At 43.1% G+C, this 12,197-nt stretch overlaps 1 protein-coding gene, 1 long non-coding RNA gene and 1 other non-coding gene across 3 annotated transcripts in view; 1 reads left to right on the plus strand and 2 right to left on the minus strand.

The window, feature by feature from the left end:
- LOC143277701 (uncharacterized) overlaps positions 1–12,197 on the minus strand; it is a 106,210-nt gene that overhangs the window by 70,939 nt on the left and 23,074 nt on the right. The gene's annotated exons all lie outside the window — the stretch shown is intronic.
- The window catches only part of LOC143277696 (thyroid hormone receptor beta-like), a 64,220-nt gene that overhangs the window by 3,198 nt on the left and 48,825 nt on the right, over positions 1–12,197 (plus strand). The gene's annotated exons all lie outside the window — the stretch shown is intronic.
- On the minus strand, positions 443–561 carry LOC143277713 (5S ribosomal RNA). Its single transcript, XR_013053776.1, has one exon. It is a non-coding gene; the product is annotated as a 5S ribosomal RNA (ribosomal RNA).

The raw sequence follows: 12,197 nt of genomic DNA on the forward strand, positions 1-12,197 counted from the left end.
CGGATGAGACGATAAACCGATGTCCCGTGTGCATCATGCATTCAGCGCACGTAAAAGAACCCACGGCAACAAAAGGGTTGTTCCTGGCAAAATTCTGTAGAAAAATCCACTTCGATAGGAAAAACAAATAAAACTACACGCAGGAAAAAAATACAAAAAAATGGGTGGCGCTGTAGTGTAGCGACGCGCTCTCCCTGGGGAGAGCAGCCCGAATTTCACACAGAGAAATCTGATGTGATAAAAAGAAATACAAATACACATTCCGCATCATTCACAACGTCAGTAACTTGGGAGAGGAGGACATCAAAGTGGTTTCAGTTTCAGTAGCTCAAGGAGGCGTCACTTCGTTCGGACAAATCCATATACGCTACACCACATCTGCCAAGCAGATGCCTGACCAGCGGCGTAGCCCAACGCGTTTAGTCAGGCCTTGAGAAAGGAATGCCAACAGCACCTGGTGTTCCCAGGCGGTCACCTTTCCAAGTACTAACCGGGCCCGACGTTGCTTAACTTCGGTGATTGGACGAGAACCGGTGTTTTCAACGTGGTATGGCCGTTGGCAAAGTGGTGACCAAACTAAGCAAGGCTCGGATCCTGAAGGGTTTTGAAAGTCAAAGGGCTCTCAAAATCCATTATAATAATAATAATGGTATTTATATAGCGCTGGATCTTGTGCAGAGACAAATCAAAGCGCTTTCGCACCAGTCATTCACACGCATGCATAACTCTAAAAATGTAGAAACTAAAGACAAGGAAGGGCAGGCAAGGGAGGCTATTTTGGGAAGAGGTGGGTTTTAAGGCCAGACTTGAAAGAGCTGAGTGTGGAGACTTGACGAAGCGAAAAAGGAAGTTCATTCCAGTCGCAAGGTCCAGAAACAGAGAAAGAACGGCGGCCAACAGTCGAATGTTTGAATCTGGGTATGCGTATACAGTGTGGATCCGAAGCCGATCGTAGTGATCGTAAAGACTGCATGAAGACTTTTCCAAAGAGACAAGACGAGTCATTGCATAGATGTCAAGGATTGTGTTACAAAACCTTTAATTCTCTCCATACGAACGGCGAAAGAGACGACGTTAACAGCGTTTCACCCCAATTACCATCATCAAAATATTGCACGCGGAACGCTTTTATACTGAAGAGGTGAATGTTGACAAAGAATACAACAGTTCTGACGACGGAAGCTAAAGGTTGGGTCATTGAGACACCCACTGGACATCCGAGGGGTCTGTGTAGAGGAGAAGAGAGGACTGGCCGTACTGAGTTAAAAGTATTAGTGCCAATCGTGTTCTTAGATGCAAACACAGTGATACAGTGACAGAAGGACAGAAAGCCAAAGAGGAGGTTATCACAGCCGGACCATACAAGACAAAAGACGGCTTCCACCGTTAGTTTGAATTGTTCTGTTTCCGACAGATCGCTGCATCATAATATAATATAATATAATATAATATAATATAATATAATATAATATAATATAAGAATAACTTTATTAACTCCAACTGGAGAAATTTGGTCAGGTGCATTATCACAACATAGACAAGTAAACAACATGGGGACCATAACTGTAAAAGTCAACAACAGCTTTTACGAATGTTACGAAGATACAAAAGTAAAAAATATCACATACACCGTTTCATATATACATCCACACACTGCAGGTAATAACTAGTATTCTTAATGTAAAAACAGAAAGAATTAAGAAACATTATTTGAATATAATTATAAACATAGCCTACTATACTGCACATTGATTATGATAGACAGATAAGATAAGAATAATTGCGGAAAACCGCAACCAGATAATCAGCACACACCCGCACCCACCCACCCCACACACGCGGATTACTTGATTAAACAAGAGTAATAAACATATGTTCTCAAATAAAAGCATTTCACAGAATGGTGCCCTGTTTCTAAAGACTATATTATCAAATGGTGAAGTGTGTGATACAAATTGCTGAAGACTCGATCACACTAAACAAGAGAACTGTGTTGAACGTCCGAGTACATGACAACGATCATGTGCCAACAGAGGAACTACACGAAATCTGTCAGAAGGCCCTTCTGAGGCATGTGGATAGATACGAAAGAAGTTACAGATTATTTACAGAGCAACAGGAAGCCTATAGGGACGCTATCAACCTTGTGAATATTTAGGACAGAGTACCACTGGCGAAGACAAAAGTCCAGGGTGCACCAGTACTAAGAGGTAGACTTATCACACAGTTTTACGATCCCGATCACACGACTCAACAGCTGAAGACAAAACTGACTGACCAGTATCGGAGCAGAATAAGTTATGGTACTCCACTCGTCAGAGTATTCTCAAGTCAGACCTATGACGGGCGCAATAGTCGAGTGGTTGAAGTGTTAAAGAATCTCGGTAACGGCGCCTGTACCCCACCAACATATGTGCAGACCTGCTTAGTGCCTGAACCCCCTTCGTGTGCATACGGCAAGCAGATCAAATACGAACGTTAAAGATCCTGTAATCCATGTCAGCGTTCGGTGGGTTATGGAAACAAGAACACACCCAGCATGCACAACCCCGAAAATGGAGTATGGCTGCATATATGGCGGGGGTAAAAACGGTCATACACGTAAAAGCCCACACGTGTACATACGAGTGACCGTGGGAGATGCAGCCCATGAACGAAGAAGAAGAAATTAGACCTACACAGAGACAGAGCCCGGGAGACTGCTTCTGTTTTGCTGCTGCATCAGAGGCGAGAAGGTTTACAGAGGCAACCCTCATTCTCTATTTGTATCATCATTCAGGGGCGTCTTCGTTCGTGGGCTGCCATTCCCACGTGCACTCGTGTGTACACGAGTGGGCTTTTACGTGTGTGATCGTTTTTACCCCAGTCATGTATGTAGTCATACTCCGTTTTCGGGGTGAGTGAGAAGCTCCATTAGGTCCATGGCCACCAACAGCCGTGTCTCTCCTGTTTCTGTAAATGGCTCCAGCTGTCTCCCCCCCTTGCCCCCCCCCCCCCCCCTCCCTCTCTCTATCTCCATTTCTTGTCAGTGTTTTTGAGCTCTCTCTCTCTGTGTCTCTCTCTCTCTCTCTCTCTCTCTCACTGTCTCTCTCTCTCCCTCTGTTTTTGATTTCTGCCTGTACCCACTCCCCCCCCTCCCTCTGTCTCTACTTCTGTTCTTGATTTCTGTCTCTCACCCCCCCCCCCCCTCTCTCTCTCTCTCTCTCTCTCTCTCTCACGCCCAGTTGCACGTGAGAACGACACAGATAATTATGACCGACGATCAGTTCATATTGCACCCGCAGATGTTTTGGTAAATACAACCCACCACTCTATTTTAATGCATTAGTACCCGTTGACGGCTTCCAGTGGGCAAAGAAGTGTGTCGCACACCATGCGCAGATTCGAATAGGACAGCAAAAGTCAACGAAGGATTTCTTTCCACGCGCTTGCTTCGTGACAAACCTGCCCAGAAATAGCTTGTGGCAAGATCTCTCTCTCTCTGTTTCTCTGTCTCTCTCTTGATGTCAGCAACCTTCTGTCGTGTGTGTGTGTGTGTGTGGTTGTTGTTGTTGTTGTTTTCAGTTTAACGTCTTTCCACTCTCTCTCTTTCTCAAACGAAAGAGATATTAGATGAACAAACAATAACAACAACAAACAAACAAAAGCGAAGGGAGTAGGGAATGTGGGAGGAGGTAAGGGAAGAAGTGAGTGTGTATGTGTGGAGGGGATTCGGGGGGGTAGGGGGGGGGGGAGAGTCAACGCTGGGGAAAAAATAGAAACGTAAAAAAACCGCCATCAAACAACTATAACAACAATAACAAATTCCCTATTGGACGATGCAGCAAACCTTCTGCAGTAACAAATAACATAATGGAATTGTTAAAAACACATTTACAAAAACTTTCGTTGAAGTCTGCAAAACAAAACAAAACATTAATTTAGACTTTCACATTCAAACATTACGTGGTTGCTAGAAGTATGTTCTAAATATGTTCTCTACATATGCATTTGACATCTTTGCTGAACTTAGTTATTTAAGCGTTCAGCTTTATCCTGTTTTATAATGTATGAATCAGTCTTAATCTTACTGAATTATTGTATGTATTTGACTCATTGATAGTTCCCAGTTGTCGAACATTAATTACACTATAAAGCTTTGCCGTTTTGCTGGTATATTTTCCTGACTTTGCTCCACGATGTTTGTTCTAATTATCGATAACCCTGTTGTACAGACAAAGGCACATAATAGTTCTATTGTTCCCCGTTCGATTTTTGCACCTTTTCTTGCAGTCCTGTCAGCCCATTCATAGAGAAGACCAAGATGTGAAGGAACCCAGCAAAAAGTAATATGTGTTCCTTTCAAACTTAAAAAAGATGTTTGGTGTCATATACTGTACCATGTCAAACTGATGCAAACTAGGCCTATTGGTTTGCTCTGCTTGGCCAAATTTCGCGCGGCTAACAGTGAAAAGACGGGCCCACCGCTCTCAGCCAATCAAACGCCTCTAAAAACTATAAGCGCTTAATCATTCCTTTGGCCAAGGCTCTCCACGCCATCTTGTCAGGTTTACGCTCTGTCTCGTCTTACGCTTTTTTCGGCTGTTCAGCGTATCCTTTTGGCCTTATTTTGTTGCATGCGGCTTGTGTTTATTGTATTCTTACATTCTGTGTACTCGATTCGACTCGGCACCCTCGATTCGTTCGATTTTTTCTGCCTCTAAGTCGATCCTGTCTTTCCTTTCTCTGTTGGGGGTCGGATTTTCGCTGGGTGCCTAAGCGCAGGTTCCATGCCTCGTGTGCCATACCACGAAGGCAGGGAATCATGATGCTGGGATTGAGACTCGGTAAGAGACTCTCCCAGGCCCGGAGCTCATGATTCCTCCCGATACGGACCGCGGCGATGCGTCGTTAGACGCTGATCGCGGAGGCGACGTTCGTACCAGTAAAACGGTCATGAAGGGGACCGGGGGGAAAGAGGTACGAGCGTCGCCTCCCGAGGTGTCCCAGCGCGAGGCAGGGAGAAGGGTGAATGGCAAGTCATCTCCGTGCTGTGGGGACTCGCAGCTAGGCGCGGACTCCCGAGGGGAGGCCGCGCCCGGCCATTACCCGGGTCCCCACTCGGAGACGGCCCTCGCGTGCCCCATTGTTGTTCCCCCTCCTCCCTTCTCTGTCGACCCCCCTCCCCCACCTCCTTTTGGGGGGGGAGAAAAATTTGGTTCCGGGGGGGGGGATCTCTACTTTGCCCACCCCGGGCCAAGCCACCCCAGTCTCCCCACGGGAGGGGATTCGGGGCGCGTGGCAACCTGCTCTGCAGGTCTTCCCGCTATCCGGCCGGTCTCCCCTGCTGGGGGAGGCCCGTGCGTGTCAGGCGGTTCCGGGCAGTCAGCCCGCTCGTCTTCGGGCGGGACTGACACCCAAGTCGGACCTGACCTCCCTCCGACTTGGCCAGGTTGTTCCCTTCATGGAGGTCAATGCACCAGTGACCCTTGGGGTTTGGGTCACAGTATGGCTTGTTTAATGTTACTGATTTCTATTATAATTTGTGTGTATGTGTATGGGAACGTGTTCGAACTGTATACGTTTACAAATGTGGCAAGAAATAAAAATTTAGAAGTGTGTGTGTGTGTGTGTGTGTGTGTGTGTGTGTGTGTGTGCGTGCGTGCGTGTGTGTGTGTGTGTGTGTGCGTGCGTGCGCGTGTGTGTGTGTGTGTGTGTGTGTGTGTGTGCGTGCGTGCGTGTGTGTGTGTGTGTGTTTGCGCACGCCCGCCATGTGTATAACAGAGAGTGGACCCCGCCCACTACACATACCGTGTGAAAAACACGAACCAAAAAGGCTTGCTGGGCACAGATGAAAGTTCAGGGACTGAAGATGTCAGTGTACCCAGAGATAAAGGAATGAGTTGAACAACCTCTTGGGCGCTCCGGTGTAGTATCTCAAATTGTCCCCTACCTGAAAAACCCCACACACCACCTCCTCCTCTCCCAACCCTGAAAATGGCTAAAACGCAAGAAGTGGGACATTTATGGCCGCTGCTGAAAATGTCTTCATGGGACATTATGAACGGTGAGAAAATCCACGGGGGAAATTTCCAGCGGTCAAATTGCCCCCCCCCCCCCCTCCCCCGGGGGACGTTTTTGGGATGGGGAGCAATCTGGGATACTACACTGGACCTCATTCAAAGTTCAAGGTGTTCGGTTCCTGGAGTACGTCTTGGTGTCGGTCGGTCCTGGCGTCCCCGGTCAGGCGATCAGGTGACAGACAGAGGGCGTTGTTTGGTGGTGGGGAAGGGTGTGTTGTGGCATGTATTGTCGCCCCTGCATGGATTGCCAGGGCAACAACACATGCCGTGAGGGCTGCGCGTATCGTCGCCAGCGACAATTCGTGCAGCACTTACTACAGGGTGGACGGATGGAGTCCTGCTGCCCACGGCCGTTCACAGATCCCTGAGTTCACTTCCGTTCAGTTCTGTTACTCAAGGAGGCGTCACTACGTTCGGACAAATCCATAGATACATACATCACACCACATCTGCTAAGCAGATGCCTGACCAGCAGCGTAACCCAACGCGCTTATGTCTTCAAGAAGGAGAAAAAAAAAAGGCCCTGAGTCCTGGCTCCGACGGTCTGTGGGTACAGTTTGGCCAGCATTCCAAGTGTGAGGTCCTGGCTATCAAAGGGGTCAGAATCAGAATCAGAATATCTTTATTATCTCGTAGAGAAATTAAGTGTGGTGAAGTGTGTGATACATACAAATTCCAAGCAAAACGGCAAAATTTGGCATACAACATATACATAACAAAATAACACTCAACTCAGTCATTGCAAAGCAAGTCCGATAACTTCCCATTATTTGAAACACACACATACACGTGCGCAAGCACACACCTGCCTGAAATACAAGCACCCATGCACACTTATTCAGTGTATATTCACATGCACAAAGTATCAAATGAATATAGTGGTAGAATCAATATAAACTGATACTAATCTGTAAAACATACAACCAAATTTTAAACAAACAGGACATAAGAGCATCAATTACAGGCATATAAACATCCATTTAAGTCATAAAAAAACATCAGTTACACCATTACTAAGATAAGCATCTTTATGTTAAGTATTTGGTTAAAAAAAATATAAATATATATATATATATATATATATATATAGAGAGAGAGAGAGAGAGAGAGAGAGAAGGAAAAAAATAGTGCCAGAACTACTTTCAGATGTTTAGTTCATGTCTGCCTGAGTGTGTATGTGTGCGTGACTCAAAAATGACTGAATGACACAGGAAACGAATGATGAGCACCCAGTGGCAGCCGTCAGTCGGCTCTGCCCAGGTAGGCAGCCTGTTGTGCAAATGACCCCGCATTTGTAAAGCGCTTAGAGTTAGGGCTTGGTCACCGACCAAGGATATGCGCTATGTATAAGTATCCATATCAATCAATCAAGTTGACAGCGAGCGAACTAGACGGTCTGACAATAGAACGAACCCTGTACCCAGATAAAGGATGACCTTTCAACTCCTTCAAAGTACGTCATGTCGACCCCCGGACACTTGAGGTCTTGACCCTTGGTGGTCAGTGGAGCCCGCCTGTGCACGTTTTCACTGTGGATGATATCACGTGTGGGGTGGTGGTGGTGGTGGTGGTGGTGTGTACGCGTGTGTGTGCACGTGTGAGAGAGAGAGAGGGTGTGTGTGTGTGTGTGTGTGTGTCAAGATTTTATTTCATGATGGTAAATTGAATAAGCAACAATTGCTTGTTTTTTTTGTTTTTTTTTTTTTACATCAAGCCATCAATGAAAAAAAAAAGAAAAAAGAAAAAAAAAGAGAAAAAATACAGGAGAGAGAGAGAGAGAGAGAGAGAGAGAGAGGAAACAAGCAGATGAAAAGCAACAGTAACAATATATATATATATATATATATATGTTTTCTTCAGTTTAACGTCTATTCACTATAAGTGTTTTTAGACGGAAAGGAGTAAAGTAGTGTATAAAGGAAAGGAAATGCATGTGAATATTAGTGTATAGAAAAAAAACGTTCATGTCATGTATCAGAGGAAAAGTATATTATAAGAAAAAGTCTAAAGTGGTTGTGGTGGGTATTGAATGAGTTGTCATGGGAAGGAGAACATGTATAGGCATATCAACAAGTATTAACCTACAGCAATGTAAATATAAATAACAGTATTAAATATAATACATCAAAGGAGGATACCAACTGGACTGGAGTTTAAAATTTCTGAAAACATCCTAAGCAATGAATAATCATTCAAAATCTTTTCAGTGGCTAATGAAATATTGGAAGAAAAGTCATCAACTACATCTTTTGGAAATAACTGTCTTATGCTCGGACAATGAATGAGTAGATGGCTTACAGTTATTTGCTTACTGCATATACATTTTATATTTTTCGAAAATTTTGTACGAAAGGCATTTAAACGAAGTCTATACATTAGACTTGTAATTTGTCTTGAGTGTGCTGGTGTCGAATTTAGAAAATGTTTGGGATTAGCTGCATTCTTTGTGTTTACACAACATTGGTAATATTGATTATTTGAATCTATAAGTAATTTCTTAAATCGATTTCTAGATACATTTTCTATACAGCTAATGCATTCATGTAGATCTAACTGGATGTCAAGTTGTATTGCACCTTCGAAATTACGTGCTGCTCTTCTAGCTGCTTGGTCTACCCACTCATTTGAAGATATTCCACAGTGCGAAGGTACCCAACAGAAAGTTATTTTAATGCCCTGTTTTGTCAGTTGGTGAATAATGTTTTATTTCCATTGTCATCTCATTTCGCTTCTTTGAATTTGGAGATTCTATAGCTTGTAATACTGACTTTGAGTCTACACATAATAAAATTTCACTTACAGTTTTCGGAATGTCTGAAATATAATTTAAGGCCATAAGTATGGCTATAAGTTCAGCTGTGAAAATGGAATATTGTCTACCAATATAGTATAATTTTTCTATTCTAAATGAAGGAATTACAAGATCCGCTCCTGAATTGCCATCTTCTAGAACAGATCCGTCTGTGTATATTTTTAGATAATTTGGATATTGATTTTCTATATGTGAGAGCACTTCAGGTTTTAACAAAAATGGTGACTAGTTCTTGGATAAATCTGTATAATATATATATATATATGTGTGTGTGTGTGTGTGTGTGTGTGCGCGCGCGCGCGCGCGTATGTGTGTGCGCGCCAGCCTGCTTCACGGGGATTTCGCAGCTAGTAGGCTGAACGTCAACCAAGAAGAAAATTAATGGAGAAAAATCGTGCGAGCACAGTTCTGTCATTACCTGTCTCTTGTCGTTTTCTGCCTTCAACGTTGTTTTATATTATGCGCGTTGTATTATGTATCTCAGGTAGGTGAACTGTTCATTGACCTGCAATCCATCATCAGCCATTAACGAAGTATCCAGACCAGAAATGATACCTTCAAAGGCAGCAGAGACATCAGCACTGTCCAGAATGAGACCTGAATGGAAGGATAACTGCATTTCAGTGAAGCAAGATCAGGCTCACGTCTGTTGTGATATATATATATATATATATATTAACAAAGTTGAAAATATACACCTATTTTGTTAAACAAAAAAAATAAAATAAAAATCTGAATTTTCGCTGCCACCCGGCAGTTTGGTTACAGATTACACTAAATAACAGATGACGTAATGCTATTTTTACGTCATCTTTTTGACCTTACATGACGTCTTCTACTACGTAAAGTTATATATTCTAATTTTCTATTAGCATGCGAGGCATGGACGTTCACAGGTACAGGTACAGGTACAGAATTTGGGACTTTTTTTTTTTTTTTTTTTAAGCCTTTTTGGCTTTTCAACGCCCCTTCTTAATATAGAAATAGTTTAGGGTTGCATACATGTGTATGAATTTTTTAAAATGTTCATTCATCAAAATCGAATGGTTTTATTAATGATTTAGAGTCATTGTCTAGAAGATTCTTGAACTGGTCAATAGTTTTAGCTGTTTTTGTTGAATTATTCTAAATCATTAATAAAACCATTCGATTTTGATGAATGAACATGTAAAAAATTACATACACATGTACGCAACCCTAAACTATTTCTATATTAAGAAGGGGCGTTGAAAAGCCAAAAAGGCTTTAAAAAAAAAAAAAAAAAAAAAGTCCCAAATTCTTTTCCTGTACCTGTGTCGAAGATCTGCTGACATCAGTGAAGAAAAGAAAAAAATGTTTGGTATGCTCACATAACAAGGTACAGTAGCTTTGCTGTCCATGTGTTCTGTGTGGCTTGTTCACGATTAAAGAGGCTCTGCCAGTCTTGAATAAAAGCTAATTTGTCTTCGCACATTTCTTCTGTCATTGCTGCTGTGTGCACGCAGTCAAATGATAGGTAGAAGGACAAGCCCGGTGCTTCTTTTTTAGGAAGTGTCTGGGTTTGTTCCAATGCACCTTTTATTGACTCACTTGTGTAAACAAAGTGAGTCTATGTTTTAACCCGGTGTTCGGTTGTCTGTGTGTGTGTCCGTGTGTCTGTGTGTCCGTGGTAAACTTTAACATTGACATTTTCTCTGCAAATACTTTGTCAGTTGACACCAAATTTGGCATAAAAATAGGAAAAATTCAGTTCTTTCCAGTCATCTTGTTTAAAACAATATTGCACCTCTGGGATGGGCACAAAAACATAAAATATGAAGCCTAATTATATGCAAACTGCATTTACTGTTTTTATTGATATTTTTTGTACTCTCTAAACTTGGCACTTTGATCTGATATTCTGACACAACAAGAGCAGTCAGTATTATCATTTTTTGTTCAAACAGGAACTTCTTTTGCTAAGCATGGAAGTTTTATTTATTTTACAAACGTTTTGGTGCAGATAGTAAAAAAGGGAAATTACTCTGTAATTAATGCTAGGGGACTTACTTTGCTTTAAACTGATCTTTCTCATCTTAAACATTACATTTTGAAATTATACTCAATACATAAAAAGCTTGGATTTTTTTTTAAAGTGTATCACAAGTGAGTCTTGAAGGCCTTGCCTCTCTTGTTTACCTGTGTGCTGGCTGAATCGGTAGCATAAGCAGCATTCACTTAAGTTGTGTACCTTGCGAATGGAGAGAGTTACAACTCTTTACTATTTGTTAATCTTGCTGAAACAAGGAACCGATGAGGGAGGGAGACTGAAAGGGAGTCAGGGAACATGGTGGACTGACGACATTGCTGTAGAATGGAAGAGAAAACCATTGCAGAGACCCAGACTTAGATACTCACACAAGAGACCTGCAGGTGCCAGCTGCATTGCCAGCTCGATTCTAACGTTTTGACAGTTACACGTGACTAAATGCCTACGTTGACCGAACTACGCCATTGGTCAGTTCCATACTACACACAGTTAGTAGCGGGTTACGACCATACTAGGCTCTTCCGTCCGAGCAGTGCAGCTAGCTCCCTGGAGCCTTAGGAGTCTGGTGAACAGTTTAGCTGTGCAGAACCCCCAACGATTCTTCACAGAGTCAGGAGAGTTGGGATAAGATAATGTATTATGAATTACAAGAGGCGGTGATGTTGTCAGACTGCTTCTGGATCTGGTGAATAGTTCAACTTCTTCTTCTTCCTTTATACAACCAACATCATTATATTGATGATTCTGTTGTAGTTTGGGGAGGTTGCTGAGGATTGCACTGTTGTGAGGATTGGGAAAAAAAAATAAATAAATAAATAAAATAAAATTTTGGCGACCTGGCCAGCTAGTGCACTGACATGATGCCAAGCCTCTGCATCAGCTGTTGGGCATGGATGGGGTCGGGGGGAGGGGGGGATGGTGATTTTGGGGTGGGTGGGTGGTTAGGAGGAGGGTGAGGGGGGCAGTGTTTGACGAGAGGAGAGGGGAATGGGGCGGGGGGGATTCTTCATAGAGTAATAGTTGGGAGAAGGTAGTGTATCATGAATTACAAGAGGCGGTGGTGTTCTCTGTATGCTTCCATTTCTCTGCAATGCTTACTGATGCCTTCAGAGATGGCGATGTTGGAATTGGCCTAAAGTACCGAACAGATGGCAAGCTGTTTAACCTCAGAAGGCTTCAAGCAAAAACGAAGGTCATGACAGACATCATCAGAGACTTTTTGTTTGCTGATGATTGTGCCCTCAACGCTGGATCTGAAGCTGACATGCAACTCAGCGTGGACAAATTTGCCACTGCCAGCAGGAACTTCGGCCTT

The sequence above is a fragment of the Babylonia areolata genome, chromosome 34 (assembly GCF_041734735.1).
Source record: "Babylonia areolata isolate BAREFJ2019XMU chromosome 34, ASM4173473v1, whole genome shotgun sequence".
Lineage (NCBI taxonomy): Eukaryota > Metazoa > Mollusca > Gastropoda > Neogastropoda > Buccinidae > Babylonia > Babylonia areolata.